Here is an 18,289-nt window from a genome sequence, read left to right on the forward strand (position 1 = left end):
ACAGAGAATAAATGCAATATATAAAAGTCAGCTGTAATCATATATACTAAAAATAAACAATACGAATTTCAATACTATACTGTATAATAGCACTGGAAAATATTAAGTACTCATACATACAGCTAACAAATTACGTGTGGAAATTTTATGCAGAAAACTATAAAACACTGATGAAAGAAATCAACAAAGATCTAAATAAATTGAGATATATATTATGGTCATGGATTGGTAACCTCAAACTTGTTAAGATTTAGATTTCTTTCTAATTTGTTCCATAGATTCAATGCAATCCCAATCAAAATCACAGAAAATCAGATTTAGAGAATTTGATTCTAAAATTTATATGGGGGGATCCCTGGGTGGCTCAGTGGTTTAGCGCCTCCCTTCGGTCCAGGGCCTGATCCTGGAGACCCGGATCAAGTCCCACATTGGGCTCCCTGCATGGAGCCTGCTTCTCCCTCTGCCTGTGTCTCTGCCTCTCTCTGTGTCTCTCATGAATAAATAAATAAAATATTAAAAAATAAATAAAATAAAATGTATATGGAAAAATAAAGGTAGAATAGCCAAAATATTTCTGAATAGAAAAACTAAATTCAGAGGAAATTACATTACCTGATTTAATTACTTACCTTAAAGATAAAAAACAAAAACAAAAACAAAACACAATTGGCCACAAATAGACACATAGACCAATGGAATCTGATGGAGAGCCCCCAAATAGACAAACAGATATATAAACAACTGAATTTTGATAAACATACAAAAGTAATTAAATAGAAAACAATGACATTTCAACAAAAGGTGTGGGAACAATAGAAAGTGTAATCCAAAATTATATATATGGATCCTTTTTGTAGTTTACTGCTTTACCTCTGACTTCGGATCAGTTTTCCATTCCTATAATTTTGCCTTTTCCAGAATTAATATGAATTGAAATATTCAATATATAGCCTGCATCTACATAGTGTCTGGGTACTGTATATATTCCTTCACTTAAGAAAATGCATTTCAGATATTCACATATGTGAATCAGCAAGTAATTTCTTTTCACCAATGAATTTCATGGATGATCCATAATTTGTTTATTTACCTATTGAAGGAATTCTTGATACCTTCCAATTTTGGGTGATTCATGAATAAAGCTACTATAAACCTAAGTTTTTGGTTTACATGGAAGAACAGAATTACATAGAAGTGGAAATCTTGGATTTTATGATAAGTATGATAAGTGTGGTAACTTTGTTTAATTTATAAGAAACTTCCAAACTGTTTTCCAGAATGGCTGTCGAGTCACAGAAGAAGTCATGTGGAATCATGCTGAGGAGAAATTCGATGGACATCATAGGACACCCACCCCCCCCAAATGCCCAAGATTGCTGGCATCCCTATCTCTGAAAGTAGAAGGATGCAAATGAACTAAAAATTTAAAAAAATGATTGAAGTCTTAAGGTGGAGTAAGACTCACATATTCCTACCTCCTCCAACATGTACATCTTGTAAATGAGCAATGACATCTCTACTGTGACAGAAGACAGAATTTTTATCTTTTGGAGAAAAAAAAATTAAAAGATGTCATATTAAGGGAGATGGTACCATTCCAAAAACCAGATGATTAAATGAAAGTTCCAAGATGTGTAAAGAATTTGAGTCCCCCCCAGTAACTGATCCCAAGATAAGACATTCACATTAGTTTCTGTGAGGAAACTTCTAAGGAAATCATGTATAAGTAAAGACCACAGAATAAAGCTCCTCTTATACACCCAGAACCCCCAAGGAGCTTTCAGATAGCCCATCTTAAATATGATGGGAGAGCTACAACTCACCCAGCTCTAATAAGAATAACTTAAAAGAAACTAAGAAAAAAAGCTACTTAGTGGAAAGAGGGACCATTCAGAAGAAAAAAAATAAATGCAATTTTCATGAAATTGGAATAGGTTGTTTTGAGTAAAGACATAGAGATAACAGGAAAGGATAATTAGAAATTAAGGTAATATGAAAACCTTAAGAACTACAAGCCTTGACTGAAGCCATTGAGAAGTTTCTAGGCAGAAGATAAAATTTATAGGATACACCATGGGTTTGAATGAATAGAGAAGGGATTTACACAATAGAAGGAGAATTTAGAGTAACAATGTCATAAATTCTGAAGCTAAGCTCAGTAACATCATTATCAGCAAAAGCTATTACAACTGAGAATCAACATAAAATAATGATTAAATCGCAAACTGAACATTGGTGTTAGAGTCCTTCAGTACAAATACCACTCTACCATTTTCTAGCCATGTGACTTTGACCAAATTACTTAGCCTTAGTTTCTTCACCTGTAAAGTGGACATATTACCACCTCATAGTATTTTTTTGAAAATTACATATATTAGTATAATATATATTATAATATATATAGTTTTCATATATATGGAGGGAAATAGTGAGCAAAATATAGTGTGTTTAGTAGACTAATGTTTATACAATATTTTTCTAACAAAAATTATAACTATTTGAGAAAGACAAAGTGTATGTGTGTGTGTGTGAGAGAGAGAGAGAGAGAGAGAGAATGATGAGGATGAGAGTTTGGAGGTGGTAATGGAAAATTAAATTCTCATCTTCTATACTAGAAAGATAATAGATAAAAGCTAATACTGAAAAATCACTAAGTGGTTATATGTGCATGTTGTTTATCAATATGGAGGTGAACACTAATGGAGTTAGCTAAAAGAGTCTTAAGCATTTGCTTCTGTAGAGAGTTAAGTGGTTAGGATCTGCTGCTGTTTTCATAATCAGCCTTGTAGAACTAATTGACTCTTTAAACTTCCTGCATTACTTTGATGGAAAGTTAAACCATTTATAAAAATCAATACTAGTATGAATAAATGCCTAAATTTACATTCTTTCTGATAGCTCTCTGCCTTTGCACATTGTTTTCCTCTACCTGTAATGTCCAATTTCTTGAACTTTTTTTTCTGGCCTTTTTTCATCAGTAAACCTGAGTAAACTCACATTCTGGTCTAGGAAATCATTACTGAACTACCCATGCAGATTTGATAGCTCTTTTATTTGCTTCTTGACTGCACTTTGAGCATTCCTCCCTAGTGCACCGCATTGAAATATCAATTATGTGCCTGCCTCCATTTCTAGGCTGGATGCTCATGGTAAGGACTGTATCTTAATTGTCTTTGTATTTTAGACCTCAAGAAAACATAGCAAATACCTAATAATTGTTTTTTAAGTAAACTCAAGTAAATAAATCCTATGGATTAAAGTTCTTAAGGATGTATAGTGCCAAATAAAAGGAATGTCTACAATATTTTCTGGTTGGTTTCTCATAACAAGAAAAGAGGTTAAATCTGAGTTAAGAGTCTGTATGTGATGGCTTATTTATAGATATTATTTTGCCTACCCTGTATGCCAACATCAGTACTACTAACCATGGGATTTCTGAAAAATGCTTCATATTTTCCTGGGAAATGAAACCTTTCTCCTTACCCCTACCTGCCTTTACAAATACACACACACACACACACACACACGTGCACGTACACACACATACATACAATCATTCACACATTCACAAAACTTACATGGTTACTGTGAACGTTAATACGTTATCAATACATGTCTTATAATTGAATGATTTATGGTCAAGGCATAATATTGCTGAGTTGAGTGGTTCACAGATGGGAATGTAACTAATTCTGGGACATCTGGGACAGTCTTGGTCCTCTGGAATTTTGGAACTGAAACTGAGGAAGGCAATGAGTCTTTCTAGGACTTGAAGCTATGTTCCATAGATTTCAAGAGTTTCCATCAGCCCTCTGTTCCACTACCTGAGCTATAGAAGTGGAGAAATTCTACCTTCAGGTAAGAGAAAGAAAAGAAAGAAAGAAAGAAAGAAAGAAAGAAAGAAAGAAAGAAAGAAAGAAAGAAAGAAAGAAAGAAAGAAAGAAAGAAAGAAAGAAAGAAGAAAGAAAGAAAGAAAGAAAGAATCCAGCAGACTTGTTTAGTTTTCTATTGCTGTATAAGAGACTATCACAAAGTTATTGGCATAACACAATACTAGTGTATTATCCCACAGCTTCTGTGGATTAGGAGTCCAGGTGTGGTTTAACTGAATCTTCCGGTCAGGTCTCTAGAAGATGGAAACAAAATGTCAGCTGGTTCTCATTTTGAGCTTGGAGTCCTCTTCCAACCTCATTCAGGTTGTTGGCAGTGTAGTTCCTTCTGGTTGTAGGACTGAGTTTTTAGTGGTTGCTTGTTGCTGTTGTTATAATATTAGCTTTTAGCTTCTAGCAGCATCATACTCAGTTCACAAGATGGTAATATGCTTCTTCTTAAAGAAAGAGCAAGAGAGAAGGAGGGAAAGAGAGGAAAAGAGAGAGGGAGAGGGAGAGGGAGAGGGGAGAGAGAGAGAGAGAGAGAGAGAGAGAGAGAGAGAGAGAGATTATTTAATCCACCAATCCTAAAATTCACTCTCCTACTGGGAAGAAGTAAGCAAGAGATGGAATGATTGTTCAGAAACACGATTTAGCAGAAGAATACATGTGAAAACTTGAAGACTAAAGAAAAATAGGTTTGTGTTTCAGGAGCACAAAGAAAAAGTTTTGTTTTTGTTGTGTTAAGATTGAGATGGCTATTATCCATCCAAAAAGAAATGTCAAGTAGATGAGTTTGGAAGGTAGATACACCACATGTACAGATAAGAATGTAAATGTAAATTGTGTGGGCATGGTGCTTCAAACACTGCAAACTATCCAGAGAGTTTAGAAAGAATATAAAATGCCACCAAAGACAGAATCTCAGTTGCTAAGAGGATAAGTCTAGAAAAAAGGAGACGAAGAAGAGAGGTAGAACTAAAACCAGCACATTACGGGATTCTGAATCCAGGAGAAGATGCCATGAAAGAAAAGAGTTGCAAATGCACAGAATGTTTCTGAGATCTGACTACTACCTTTACAACATATGGGCCCTGATATCTTTAACGAAGGGATCTCAACAGAACAATAGAGAATGAGCATGCTTATAGGTGGTTACAGATACAATTAGAGATGAAGATATAGAAACAATTTCTCTCTCTCTCTCTCTCTCTCTCTCTCTCTCTTTGTGTAGAAGTGCAGGATGGGGTGTTTGGGTAGCTCAGTTGGTAAGAGTCTAACTCTTGTTTCAGCTCAGGTCATGATCTCAGGGTTGTGGGATTGAGCCCTGCATAGGGTTCCATGCTCATCAGGAAGTCAGCTTGAGGATTCTCTTCTTCTGCTCCTCTCCCTACTCATGCTCTTGCTTCATCTCTCTAAAATAGATATAGATTGATGATAGATAGAATAGATGATAGATAGATAGATGATAGATAGATAGATAGATAGATAGATAGATAGATGATAGATAGATAGATGGATAGATAGATAGATCTTAAAGAAAGAAGTACAAGACAATTAAGCTTTAGTTGGATATAGATAATAGAGACTCATTTTATTATTAGTTTTTATTTTCTGTGAAGGTTTATTGAATGTGGTGACAATATTATACTACATTACTTATTAATTGGGTAGATATAAACAAGTTTTCCTAATGTTCTGTGGTCAGTTTATTCAAACATAAAGTAGAAGTATAAACATACCCATCTTGGCTGTGTTATGTCCTACATAAATTATTATGAATTCATAACTATATGAGTTATTGAATACCTTTTGCCTCTGGATTCAGTTCACAAAACATCAGCGCAACCCACCTAATCTGTATTCGAGGCTGTGGTAATTGTTGTAGAACTCTAAAAATTGACTTAAAAAAATCATTGGATTTCAGATGTAAAATGGGAGGATTTATGACATGTAAAATATACTTCAATAAAGCTGTTCAAAATCATCTTAAATGAACAATACCTACTTCCTATGCAGATGTAACTCGAATTATGTACCCACTAAAGTAGAGTGAAGGGTTATCCTCTTGCCCATGTTCCAGGTAAACAATTCTGCTGGAAGATGAGTGACATTCTCAAAGCACTTACTTTCCTTACATAAAATTCAGTGTCTTTTTAAAATATTTGGGGAGATATTTAAGTAGACTATTTAATGACCAATGATTTTCACAGATTATTAATTTTCACATTTTAAAACATTTATGCATCACAAAATATTGTTTTAAGATGCAGCATGATCATCTTCCCTAGATGAACTGATTCATAATTTTAAAATAAAATCTAGTGGAAAATATTCAAGTTAATGTAAGAATTATAGTAACGTGTTTTATAAGCTCTTGTGCTCTTAAAGTTGGCAAAATCCTTCACAGCAAACTAGGGAGCTTGTACATACTCCAGTTTTCTTTGCATATCAATTTTACTTAACACTATTATTGGTGGTATTCTCAGGGCTACATATCAAATAATGATTTATTTAGAGCTCACTTGATTCCAACAAGGATTTAAAGTGGTTGTACCTAAATTATTGGACCATAAATTCTGTTTTTGAATGACATACTATTGAACTGTTCTATATGCCATTCTCTGAAGCCATATCAAAAGCTTGAAATAATTCTAAAGCAATGTACTTATTTGACACACTAAATTGTTTGGGCTATAGTAGACATCCCTAAAGTATAATTTTATTATATTTTTTCTGTGAAAAAAGGCACATTCTGATAACCACCTATTCCTCAAGCGTTACATCACAGTTAATATTTCTTTTCCAAAACTAATCACACTTAATATTTCTTTTCCAAAACTAGAAGATGTAGCATTGTATAATAGTATGACCTACAGTTTAGAAACCTGATTTTGAAATAAGCACAAACTTGTGTTCACAAGTTCAAGTTCACTATTAATTAGCTCTGTGAGACTGGACAGGTTTTTAAAACTTTTGAGTCACTTTGTAATATACTGCTTCCGGGAACTATAAAATATAACTGATAGGATTATTACAATGATTAGTATAAAATATAGAACATAATTTGCAGGACTTCACATAGTGTAAGGTACAGAATAAGTGCTCAATTAAAGTTATCTTTGATAATGATGACAACAATTAAGAAACAGGACTAGTCCTCATTTCCAACTTAGTGATAAGGTGAAAAGTATATTTAAATGATTATAAAAGTAATTCTCCATCCCTATATCACTTGTCAACAATCTCAATTTCCAAAAAACAATAATTTGAGCATTTGATAACACGCCAAATATTGAAGAAATATGGAGATTTTTTTCAGAGATTACTCTGGGCATTCTTTACCAGATGATATATTTCAACTTTTCAGTTGAAGCTTTTCCTGTAAGAAGATAAAAACACTGGCAAGGGACACCTGGGTGGCTCATTTGGTTGGGCATCAGACTCTTGGTTTTGGCTCACACCATGATCTCTGGGTTGTGAGATGGAGCCCCATGCTGAGCCCCGTGTCAGGTTCTGTGCTCGGCAGGGATTTTGCTTGAGTTTCTCTTCCTCTATCTCTCCCCCCACTCATGCATGCATACTCTTTCTCTCCCAAATAAATAAATAAATCTTTAAAAAGCAAAACAAAGCAAAAAAGACCAGCAAGGTCACAGAAGTGATCTAGAACAACATGTATTCTAAATAAGTTTTTGCCACGCTTCAGCAAAAAGAAGAGGGAAATGGAGAAGAATAATTGTAGTAGGGTGGTGCATTATCATCATAATCTTTCCTTCATTTCAACCCATTTAGCTTTAATGTACTACTCACATATTAAGGGAAGGCCAATTTAATCATTGCTGTTATCACAACAACTCAAAACAATCAGATTAATTTTTGCTTTGATTTGAAAATTAATTTATTCTTAGCATGATTCTCATGACTGTTATAAATAAGAAATTCATAAGACAAAGCAATATTTTCCACATCATAGCTGAAAACTCACCTGCACAAACAGATATACCTATTTCATGCTAATTAGGTAAATTTAGCTAAATGAGGAGAAATCTTGAATTTTTTAGTTTGGATAAAAATTAACCACTCTAACTCTTTAAGGCACATATAAGGCAATCAAATAAAAATAGAACTGAACTCACACTCCTCTTTAAAGTCATTTTAGATTTAATTATTTCCTTCTTCCTTGATTTTGTTATTCAGAGGTGTTATTTTTGTTCTGACAACTGACAGAGTAAGATCCTTGAGAACATGAGAAGGTGTGAAAGTCAAGGAACAAGCAGAAAGATTTGACCATTGATAGAGGAGAAGGCATTGCCTCCACTGACAGACAAGGGAAGACAATTTAAGTATGGAAACAGTATATTCGGAGGTCAAGGACTTTCTATGTGATTATCTCTCTTTTCCAATGAAATTGCATCTTGTTATCATGAAACCACAAAGTCGTATATCTAAAGAAAATTGACTGATGTTTTATTTCATCTACTCATTCTGCAAATAATTACTGAGCATGTGCAGTGTGTGTCAGGTACTGTGCTAATTATTGGAGAGGGAGAAAGGTAAACAAGTAACGTGCAGCTAGTTGGGAAGACTTAACACTAAAGAAATCATCACATAAATATGCCATTAAAATTCCATTTAAGATAGGATCCATGCAAAAATTCTTTGAGTAAGAGGAACTTCAGGGGAGGCATGAAAATTGAGTAGTAATCAGCCAAAAAATAGAAAAGAGAGTGTTCTGACCAAAGGAATCATATGTGAAGACTGCAAAGCCTGAAAAATCCCAACAAATTCATTGGAAGGAAAGATGACAACATGAGGGTGGGTGGGCTTGGCAGGCAACATGATAAATGGAGAAAGGACCTGATTCAGTTCTTCAGATCATGCTCAACTCTGAAAGGAATGTTAAAGGCTGGAATTTTTCCTTAAATTTAATCCTAATGGGAAATAACTTAGGGACTTATTTGTCTTATATAACAGGAAGTCATGGACATGGCAACAGTTCAATAAAGGCATTACAAACCCAAGCTCTCCGTTCAACCACCTTGATTATGGAGGCTTTATATTCATACCTTATGGCAGAGAATAGGTGTTCCACTCTCATTATTCACACACTCTATATGGTGGGCCAGAGGAGGGACCAAATGGTCAACAAGGCCGTGAAATTTTTCTCTTTTACGTGAGGGAACTGTCCCCCAGTGATTCCACTGTCAATTCATTAACCAGAAACAGTAATAGTAGGCTTGGGAATGGGATAATTCATGTCTCTGGCCTTTATGCCAGAAGAAAGAAGGACGGGTTATGAGAGGTTTTGGGTAGCCAAATCTGCTGCTATCATTCCTTTCACTACTCAATTCCCGTCTTTCTAGGATGATACTTTATATGGAGTGTTGTCACCTCCACCGTAAGGGAGGCAGTTCCAAAGTTTCACCACAGGATTGCATTCAGCTTGAAATCCAGAGTCTTTGTATTACGAACCATTCTCTGAGTCAGGTCAAGATCCTGCTCCAGAAGGATCCCTTGGTCTTTAGAATCCAACAGGTGAATCAGGTGGTAGAGGCTACATAGATTGTTGTCCTCAAAATGGTCACCTGCAGGGGGATGGCAAGGTGATGATCTCTTGTAGAGCAACTCTTCTTACATAATACAGCATCCACCTGTAGCACTGTCCTTTCAATTCACGTTCTGAAACCAGAAATGATTTTAGAAACACATTTCCATGTCTTTCTTTTCATACCTCCTCCTCCCTATGTAGACAGCTCAAATGACATTCAGTTACTAGCCTTCCATATGTCTGTGATTTAATTATAATTCATACTGTCAGGGAGGGATGCTAAATCACAGAGGTCTGTCAGAGCATGCTGGCACAGCATGAGGATTTTCAGTGTTCATCTTTTCTCTGACTTCAAATTTATATTAATGGCCATCATTTCTCAGGAAGCTTTCCTAAGGAGTACTGGCCACCAAGAACGAAAGAGAAATAAACTATATATTGCCTCAAGCAGGGAATGGCTGCTGTTAAACTGCATGAACACAAACTTAAGATGCTCCATTCAAGCCTTATATGACAAAGACTTTTCTGTCTCATAAACTCATCACATATGTCTTGTCCAACTTCTCCTGCATATACAGGACAGTTAAGCTGTCCTGCCACAAAGATAGAAATTCAGAAATAGAACAACTTTGCATGAAACAAACCAACTAAAAATACATTAATAGGAATGTCACTGAACAGACATTTTAAGAGCCTGAGAATTTCTTTGAACTGGATTACATGCAACAGAACATAAGAAAAGGCATTTTTGAAGCTAAAATAGAATGTGTAGCACATTTAGCCAGGAAAGAAACTTGTTAAGATTGCATACTAAGAGGTTCCACTTAGCTGATTTCTCTCACTTACCCAGTTCTTGACACTGATGAAGCAGATCTGGTCCATATTCTGGTTTAACACACCTGTTCAGGATTTTATAAGTCCTGAAGTCTTTGGATTAAACAATAAGGATTTTCATTAGAAACAAATTCACACCACATAATGGGGATGACATAGAGATATCTACTCATCTACCCACGTACACAGGGATATATACATTGAAACATGACAGTCTCTACAAACTCCAAGGTCACCCAAACAGCAGTGAGGATATTTGGTCAGTGTGGACATGGGAACATCCCCAATTGATTATTTTCTTTCCATGTCCTACTGGCCCCATTGTGTGTCCCACATGATTTCTTCCCTAGAAAATCAATTCTGGGATATTGTTTTTCTGCTGCTCCTCCTTAAATGTCAGTTTCTACTTGAGAATTTTCTCAAATTTTACCCAACACTACTCTGTTACGAAGGTTGAGTTGCCAGCAGCTCTTCATGACCTGGCAGGTGCAGTGAACAAGACAGATCCCAATCTCTGACTGTCTCTCTGTCTATCACTCTCTCTGTCTCCCCTTCCCATTGCTGAATGTGCTCTCTACTTCCCTGCACTGAGTTTTCTGCTGTGCTGTGCTGAACAAAGGAGAATTTTAATGATTTTAGTGGGAGGAAATAGTCACTTCTAATTGGAATCAGATTTGACAAAGTTTTTTTTTCCACTAAACAGACATGTGGATGTTATGATTCTTTCTGAGAAAACCCATTAAACATCTACATCTATGACTTTAGAATATTTTCAGGAATGTTTTATTTTTTATTTTTAATCATTAAATATTTCTCAATTTAACCTCATACATCAGAACAAAGATGCATTTCACATTGCTCAAAAATAGACATGTTAAAGTACTTATATCCCACCCCTAGAGTCTGGGGTGAGCCTTGAAAAGCATTAAAGTGTTCATTAATGTCTATTAACTTGCATTCAGCTAACAAACTTGATGGGCATAAATATGATGTATATTCAATTTTTCTCTTCTCATGAGAGTTGATTTTTTTTAAAGATTTTATTTATTTATTTGAGAGAGACAGAGAAAGCAAAACACAGAGGACTAATGGGGGGCAGTGGCAGAGAAAGAGGAAGAAGCAGACTCTTCGCGAGCAAGGAGCCCGATGTAGGGCTCCATCCTAGGACCCTGAGATCATGACCTGAGCTGAAGGCAGACGCTTGATTGATTGAGCCACCCAGACACTCTAAGAGTTAAATTTTGTGAAGAAAAGGCTGATATTCCAAATATCTGATACATGTTTTAGGTTAAATTAGGTTTCTCAATTTAACAACAAGCAGTGGAATTTAAAAATATATGTTCTTTCTTTTTTGTTTGTTTTTAAATTCTTAAGCTTACATTTTAAAACACCTTTACTGAGGTATATTTAACATATAAAATACTATATATTTAAAGTGTACTACCTGATGTTTTGATATATGTATGCATGGTGAAAAGATCACCACAAACTAACTTATCCATAACCTCAGAATACTTACCATCATGTATTTATCCCCTAAGCAAATTTCAAGTATACAATGCAATATATTTAACTGTCATCACTAGCCTGTATGTCCAGAACTAATTCATCTTGTATAACTAAAATTTTCAATCCTTTGACCAACATCTCATTTCTTCCCACATTCTATCTATCCCTGACATCCAACATTCTATTCTCTGCTTCCATGAATTTGACTATTTGAGATTCCACATGTAAATGAGATCATGCACTATTTCTTTTCCTGTGTCTGGCTTTTTTAGTTTTCATAATGTCCTCCAGGTTAATCCATGTTCATTCATAAAATATAGTTTTAATAATTAAAGCTCTTTAATCATTTATTTTTCAAATAGAGAAGCAATTATTAACCCTGATTAAAAAGCAAATGTTGAAGATTACTAAGACTTAATTGATGTGGTCCAGAATAACATTTGTAAAACTTCACTATTAAATTATTTTGCAGGATAGAATAAAACCATACTTTGTATGCCCCTGCAAGTATCACTTGTCTTCTTCAAGTGTGCACTATTTCCTATACATTTTGTGTAATATTTTCCAATATCATACTAGTATTTATAATAATAAAATAAATTTTTTAAGTTATTAGTTCTAGGTAAAGCAAATAACAGAAAACAAAAGTCAGTAAATATTTTCATGTTAATATTTTCTTATATCAAATCTATGAATTTCAAAAGCTTTTGTGTGTGTTGTCTGGATGTAGGACATCTGACATGACTTATAAACTTCAGGTTCCACGTAGTTTTTATTCATGTATCCATATCATATTTCTACATAACATTGAGAATACCCCTGAATGCGATACTTGGAATTAAGGAGATCTGCTTCCTCTGAGCAACTTTCCTGTTGAAGTGTAAATAAGAGTTGATGAGAAAAATCAGTAAGAAAAAGGCATTCTGGGCTGTAGAGAGAGTTGAGAGATTTATGACAATAGTGTTTATATCAAAGATGGATGAAAAAGAGACAAGAAAGGAGCCCCATTGTAGATGGTGCCTTGCTGAAGTCTTTGGATTTTACCCTTTAGATAGCACAGAGCCTTTGAAAAACTTCAAGAAGGGACTTCCATGATACTGTTGCCCTTCAGACTCATCTCTCAGTAGCATCATGGAAGGTGTATTTGAGGTGACTGAGCAGGAGATGGGAAGATACATACAGAAACTATTGTGATGTTTTAGATGAGAAGTAAGGGCACAGCGACAAGGAATAGAATTCAGGACTTGAATATAGGCCTGTGGGAAAGAATAAAGACTATAATAACTGCTAGATTTTGGCTTGGCATGTGGTACAACTATTAAGGAAAATAAAATGTTTTCAGATTGTGGTAAAAGACAAATTCAACCACGCTATACACGCTAGTTCCTATTAAACTCATAACTGAGTTATAGAAACTCTTGGGTTTGTGGCAGAAGACTGAGAGCATGAAAAACATCACTATATTGATGAACATCTTTTCTCTTATATTTTTGTTGTATTCATGAGACAATAAAAGATGATAATGACTTAAAGATTTAAAAAAGATCATGAGGACAGCCGAGGTGGCTCAGCGGTTTAGCACTGCCTTCAGCTCAGGGTGTGATCCTGGAGTCCCGGGATCAAGACCCACATTGGGCTCCTTGCATGGAGCCTGCTTCTCCCTCTGCCTGTGTCTCTGCCTCTCTCTCTCTCTCTCTCTGTGTGTGTGTGTGTGTGTGTGTGTGTCTCTCATGAATAAACAAAATCTTAAAAAAAAAAGATCATGAGGCTAGTCTAGCGAAATAAAGCTTAGTCTTCATATCAGACAAACTCATACTTTAATCACAGATTTATTACCTACTATACAACTTTGTGAAAGTTCTATAACCTAATTAGAATTTAGTTCTCTTGTATGTAAAATCAATAAAATTATGGTAACCTGACAACACTGATGTAAGGATGAAATAGGAAAACATAAGAGAAATTGCCCAGCCCAGAATTATACACATATAAGATAACTTAATAAATGCTACTTTGCCAAAACAAAGTAATGGACAAACATAGTAATGGATATATGCTAAGAGATATTTATCTTAGTGTTTTATGAATTTGAACATGGGTGGAAATAACGACAACAGGTTCCATTTACTGAGTGACTAGTACAGGCTAGTAATTCTAAGACATTACTTCTCTACAATAATTCAAATAAGCCTCACAATGGCCCTGTTGAGATAAATATTATTGCTCCCATTTTACTAATTCTTCAGATTATGAGTATTCCAGCACCAGGAAAAGAACCCAGATCTGTCTGTCTCTAGACTAAATCTGATAACACTTTCTTGCCTCAAAGATAAGGTCCTACCATGTATATCCTGAATATCAATGCAGAAAAGGACAGAAGCAGCAGTATTGGGCAAAACACCCTGAAAATTAAAACAAAAACAAACAAACAAACAAAAAAAAAACCTTAACACCAATAGCACTATGTTGCTAATATTATTCTGTTTTTGAAATCATTGGTTTATAAATGACAGCTACACACAGCTAAACTAAAGCCAATTAACCAATGAATTTCTTTCTCATTATCATTATGGAAAAGATTGAAAACTGATGTTATACCTGGTTATCTTTCAGAGTTTTATGAAATGTTGTCTTTTTCCATATTACCACTATTTCCCGTGATTCTTTCATCAGTAGCATCATTTTCAAAAACATTTATTATATGTGCCGATTATGCTTCATCCTTCCTTATGTTCCCCATTCCACCATGTAATCACTATCAATACCATACAGAAGCCATCAAAAGGAGGCAGAAGAAAAATAATCTAAATTCCAAGATGTTTTAAGCGGTGCATTCTAAGCAGATAAAAACCAAAGGAATGAATAGACTTCACAGAAACACACACAGCATAGGAAAGATAAGAAATGTCTGCTTTTAGGTCAAAATGTTTAAAGGTAACAGCTGTCTCAGTATCAGCAATGTAGGACTATTTAAGAGATACTTACTTTGGTGGTCAATGTATACTATTTACTAATTGTGCTGTTTTGGATAAGTTACCATGGTTTTTTGAGTGCGGGCTTTCTCATCTGTAAAAAACAAAACAATGAAAGGAAAAAATATTTTAATAACTATCTTATGAGATTATTGTGACTATTATGTAACATAAATATATATAAAGCCTTTGACATGCATCATTGAGGGTTTTTTTGCATCAAAAACTGATCCCGGGCAGCCCAGGTGGCCCAGCAGTTCAGCGCTCCCTTCGGTCCAGGGCCTGATTCTGGAGACCCGGGATCGAGTCCCACGTTGGGCTCCCTGTATGGAGCCTGCTTCTCCCTCTGCCTGTGTCTCTGCCTCTTTCTCTGTGTGTGTGTGTGTCTCTCATGAATAAATAAGAAAAAAGAAAGAAGAAAAGAAAGAAAGAAGAAGAAAGAAAGAAAGAAAGAGAAAGAAAGAAAGAAAGAAAGAAAGAAAGAAAGAAAGAAAGAAAGAAAGAAAGAAAGAAAGAAAGAAAACCAATCCCTTAGGGACATCTGGGTGGCTCAGCGATTGAGTGTCTGCCTTCTGCCTAGGGTGTGATCCCAGAAATCCCTGGATTGAGTCCCACATCATGCTCCCTGCATGGACTCTGCTTCTCTCTCTGCCTATGTCTCTGCCTCTCTCTCTCTGTGTCTCTCATGAATAAATAAATAAAATTTAAAAAAAAAAGAAAAGAAAACAGATCCCTTAAAAAAAAAGAATTCTGGTAAGTGCTGATTTCAATGAGTAACATGTTTGTTTCCATAAGGTAATTAAAATATTTGGCAATGGTTACAAAACTTAAACATACTATAGTCTCTTTCTCAGGCCTTGTTCCAATAAGATAAAAACATAGTTGAAAAATGATAGATTTAGTTCATATGATCAATGCACAAAAGTTTACCTATTTTGTTTAATTTACTTGGCGTGGGTTTAGAGTCTGTTTCTAAATCAGTATTGATAAACTGTCAATCAATAAAGTTATTTTTCCCCCTTTTGGAGATAAATTGTCCAAGTCTATGCATCCAGTTTAACCAGGCTATATTTTTCCAGGTACAACAGGTAGACTCCTTCAAAGGATCCACTAAGGCCAAGTCTTAAAGCCTAATCACAGCAAAAGCCCTCTACAGCCTGACCTCAACCTGTCTATCCAGCGTGATAACCTGAGGCCTCCCCTCCAACCACTGTCCTCATACACTCAGTATTGTAGGCACACTACAGTACCCTGGTTTTCAAAATTATCCATTCCCTTTTTCTTCCTCTCCTTGAGGAGTCCAGCCGTTGGCCCATATCCAGTCAGCCTGTGATCTTTCAGGACCAACCGTAGGCAGTTGTAAGGCATTGCCCAGCAGAACCCACAAGGAGAAGCTGCCTTCCTTTACCAGACTTGCTGCACAGCCAGCCCCCTGCAGTCTCTGCATTGAGAAATTGAGAATTGGTCAAGGACTCCCTCCCTCCCCAGTTTGGCTCATACACAGTCACACGCATAGCTGTATTCCTACCCAATCTGGCACAATTGGGAACCATCTGAGGGGTGGGGAGTTCAGCTAAGGCACATTTTAGATACCTATGTTTAAATTTCATTGAGAGGGGGTTGGCTTAAACATTTCTCAATACTTCTCCATCTTTAGTCTTTCCACATCCTCTGACCCCTACCCCCAGCCCTAGAGGTCCATAAAAAGGCATTCTTTTTCTTATTTCCAATTTGATTCCTTGCCTTTGTTGATGTCTAGAGGCTAGCTCCTTATATGCCTGGAAAAGTCTTTTTACATGTGGCAAGGCACAATGATGTATTCTCTTACTTAAGGGACTCAGAGGAAATTCAACCAATCCCTACATTATAAATGTATTTTTGTCCTAACGTACCTCTACATGTATATTATTATCGTTCCTTATATGCCCTTAAAATTGCATGCTCTTTGGGTTTTTTGTTTGTTTTTGGTTGTTTGTTTTGTTTTGTTTGTTTTATTTGTTTGTTTTGCCTGAGAGATCATGAGGCTTTGGAAAACACTTGTCATATTTATTTCCCCATATAAACTATGTCAATGTGTGACACGTTAGGTGAATAATACAAATGTTCAATGAGCCAGTATTATCAAAATCTAGCAAATGTTTTCGTATCTGGTTCTTATAAAGATGTGCATGTCTTGCTTTGCTTTATATAGTTTAAAAACATGTTTAGGATATGAAAATAACATTATGTAACACATAATAGCTAACATTATCACAAAATAAAATGTTTAAAGAAAAATAATTTCCCAAATAACAAAGGCTTGCATCATTAAATGCTACTTCTTTTTAGTTTTAAGAATTTATTCAGGAGGTGACATTCAATTTCTATTGCCTAATTCCTTTTTTTTTTTTAAATAACTCACTGGTATGTATTTAGATAATCATCAATTTATATTCACATTTACCTCCTCACATAAATATGACAAAAATGTTCTTTGCAGTTTAAAATATCTCCAATTCTGAATTGTTCATAAATACTCCAGTTGCTACTTTTGTTACAATGGACTGGTTATAAAAAGCAAAATACAATTTTTATGTTATGTAGCTATGAAATGAGATGGAAATAATTTGTTCATGAGTCGGATATGCCCATTATTCAAAGAACACTCTCTCAAGTATTAAAATGTCATCCTACTTAAATTTTTACAAAATTATAGTTCCTAAAATAAGCTGATCAACTGTTAAAGAAAGCTAGTTAGTTTAAAATTCTATTAAGAGATACAAAAAAAATGGCCCAAGCCTTTTGGTGTGAATTAGATATTCAGTAAAATTCTCATCTGACTGTGGAATTACTTCTAAAGACTCTTCTCTTCTACTTCTAGGATGTGGTGAGGCGGGTAATAATCCAGCACCAGAAGAATAACAGCGGAAAAAAAGAAAAAAAAAAACCTAGTAAATAGGAAATTCTCATCGCTAGTGGAGAAGTGGATGGCTGAGAAAGCCCTTGATGAATTATCTGCAGAATGTGTGTCCAGTCAGCTTTTGGGATGGACTTCCTCTTCTTACAAACAATCCCCTTGGATCCACTGCTAATGAAACTCTCAGATTGGAGGGGAGAAAAAAAAAAAAAAAGCAGGAGGAGCAACCTGTTTGGTACTCTTTACAGTATTAGTCCCAAAGAAAGAAAAGCTCTCCTTTCAGATGCAGGGAACGCACAGGGATAGAACACGGCCAACTATTCTACTTAAAAAACTATCTTGTAATTTGAATGATTTCTTTATTCTTCCAAAGACTGTAACATCGTATATTGTCATCCATCAGCTCATCTTGTTCTGGGCATTTAAGTCTTTCCTAGTTCATTTGCAATCACCTTGCCCTTTTAAATCAGTGTTTACAGATTAAAGTTAATTCTTTTGGAAACTTGAAATAATGATAATAATAGCCATATTCTAGAATAATATGAAAATGCCTGGACAAGCAGTTGCTTCTGAGTGAGATATAGTAGATACTGGGAAGCCACCGCATCCAAATAAATACAGACAGATGAGCAAAAAAGTTAAAACGAAAGGAATGAATTGC

At 35.3% G+C, this 18,289-nt stretch overlaps 1 pseudogene; it reads right to left on the reverse strand.

The window, feature by feature from the left end:
* Positions 1-9,290: 9,290 nt before the first annotated feature.
* LOC140593750 (glutamate dehydrogenase 1, mitochondrial-like) overlaps positions 9,291-18,289 on the reverse strand; it is a 118,547-nt pseudogene continuing 109,548 nt past the window's right edge.

Source organism: Vulpes vulpes, chromosome 8, assembly GCF_048418805.1.
Source record: "Vulpes vulpes isolate BD-2025 chromosome 8, VulVul3, whole genome shotgun sequence".
NCBI lineage: Eukaryota > Metazoa > Chordata > Mammalia > Carnivora > Canidae > Vulpes > Vulpes vulpes.